The sequence below is a fragment of the Triticum dicoccoides genome, chromosome 2A, assembly GCF_002162155.2.
Source record: "Triticum dicoccoides isolate Atlit2015 ecotype Zavitan chromosome 2A, WEW_v2.0, whole genome shotgun sequence".
Lineage (NCBI taxonomy): Eukaryota > Viridiplantae > Streptophyta > Magnoliopsida > Poales > Poaceae > Triticum > Triticum dicoccoides.
This window is the reverse complement of record NC_041382.1, coordinates 593,994,333-593,996,396: the sequence shown is the minus strand read 5'-3', so window position 1 is coordinate 593,996,396 and position 2,064 is coordinate 593,994,333. Positions and strand designations below refer to the sequence as shown.

The 2,064-nt window shown below is 42.5% G+C and overlaps 1 protein-coding gene across 1 annotated transcript in view; it reads right to left on the bottom strand.

Annotated features, from left to right (window-relative positions):
• Positions 1–1,390, bottom strand: part of LOC119359651 (COX assembly mitochondrial protein 2 homolog) — a 3,186-nt gene extending 1,796 nt beyond the window's left edge. Inside the window, exon 1 of the mRNA XM_037625769.1 lies at positions 1,055–1,390. The gene's annotated coding sequence lies outside the window, so the exon portion shown is untranslated. The remainder of the gene's footprint in view (positions 1–1,054) is intronic.
• Between the last annotated feature and the right edge of the window lie 674 nt (positions 1,391–2,064).

The window sequence follows — 2,064 nt, the reverse complement described above, 5'->3', positions numbered from 1 at the left end:
CTACCCGGTCCCACCCCCTTCCTCACACTTGCACGGCAGCGGCCCGTGGCGCGGCGGCCACTAACTCCGAACTTGGTGCAGCGGTGTCTTCCTGAAGACCTAAACGGCTGAATCAGCTTGATCCATCGAGCTTGAGGGAACTAGTGTACACAGAGTTGCGAACCTTGACTAGTGTCACTGTGGTTGTAGAAAATACTCTTTGAGTACTACTTGAGTCTTCAGACCTACGGTGAAATCAAAACATGGCTAGTTGGTAGTTGCAAACTTATAGTCATGGCTAGTTGTTTACTTGATTTGTATTGTTTTGAGTTGTGATTATATAATAAAAACTTGTTACAGCCCAAGAAAGTTTTGTATTCTGTCTTTGCTTTTACGTAGGCATGTAAAACTTGTTAATCGAGTCCAATTTGGTGTTTACAGCTTATGTTAATTATGTTTTATGTGGCAAGTAATATCAAAATCGGTCGCAGTCGATAAATTATAAACAGCAAACACTCGGTTATCCTCAATGGAAGCAATGCAATTCATTTTCATGAAAAATTGTGATACTAATAGTACAATGATTTTCATAAAACAATGCAATTCATTTTCAATTGAGGATAATCTGGAAAAAAAACTTAACATCATGAAGCAATGCAATTCATTTTCATGAAAAATATGTTTTGACATTACTAATCATACTAACTGAAGCAATTAGCTTACCAAGCTGGGTAAATAATGGAAGCAAGGTAAACTTGGTTATCCTCAATCCTCATCACCACTAGACATTTGCTTCCTTGACAATTTCGAGTAATTATAATTGACAATACAACAGCAACACTTTGTAAGAACACTAGAACAGACATGCAGTGCAGGTTATGCCATCCTAAAATTGTGATACACACACATACACTGACATGGAACCTACAATTTTTCTCGTTCTGTCTTCTTGCATTTGATTTGCTAAATGTAGCACTAGCAGATCATCCTGAGAACTACAGCTACAGGAGAAACTTCAAAGAACAATTCTTGAATACAACCTTGCAGAAAAAGAATGGAGGGGGAAAGTGCTCACTGTTGAACTCCACCTCAGTCGGTGGTGCTGCAGAGGGAGAGAGGGCCGGCGACAGCAGGTAGATCACGGGGTGGGCTGGTGGAGTGATGGTGCTGCAGATCTAGCCGTTGGCCGGAGCGGCCGCTCGTTCTCTTTAGGTGGCTCCACGGATGAGAGATGGTGAGCAAGGAGAGGCAAGGCGAGGCGTCGACGGCAAAGAGAGGCCGGTGAAGGAGGACGCTCGCCGGGCGGGGAACTGTGGACGCGCTGTCGTGTGTCGTTTGTGTGTGAAGCTGTGACCTGAGTGGGGGGATTGGATCGGAGAGAGAGCTCGTTCGGTGTTCGGCCGTCCCGCAAAACCCGTTTAGGGTTCCCTAGAACAGATTCACGGTATCGCACAAGCTGCACCACAAATTTCTACCGTAAAATCAAATAGATGTGTCTTAATTACTGCACATCTAGTAGCTCAATCAAGCTAAATAAAAAAGTAAAAAAATGCTTGCACGAATGTTAGTGTAAAATCAATGACATAGGATTTAGACGTGTGATACTCCCTCCTTTCCGGTTTATAGGGCTTATCTCAAAATTTTAGTTTTTCCATTTTATAAGGCTCAATTTGGTTGTTTCCCATCACATGTTCAGATTTCAAGGTGCATTAAACCATTGCATGCAAGTATTGAGAGAAAATTGACCAATGCATTTAATTTATGCATGCATGCATTGCAATTAATGCATTGGTAAATATATTTTTTTGAGGAAAACAAGAGCATTAATTTGGGTGCTTTTGCAAACTCCAAAAGATATTCCACCACTCACCATCTACCTTGGTTGGTGAGATTTTTGAAGTGAGCCTTATAAACCGGAAAGGAGGGAGTACTTAGGGCACATTTATACGTGCTTTAGCACAACTGAATTAAATATTATGTTCGTTTAGGGTCATCTTGTTCCCCAAATCACTCACACAAGTAGCCGCCCCAAATCGGGACAGCTTCCGCCGCTCCATGGTCGTCGGCCCCGGTAGCGACCTTGAG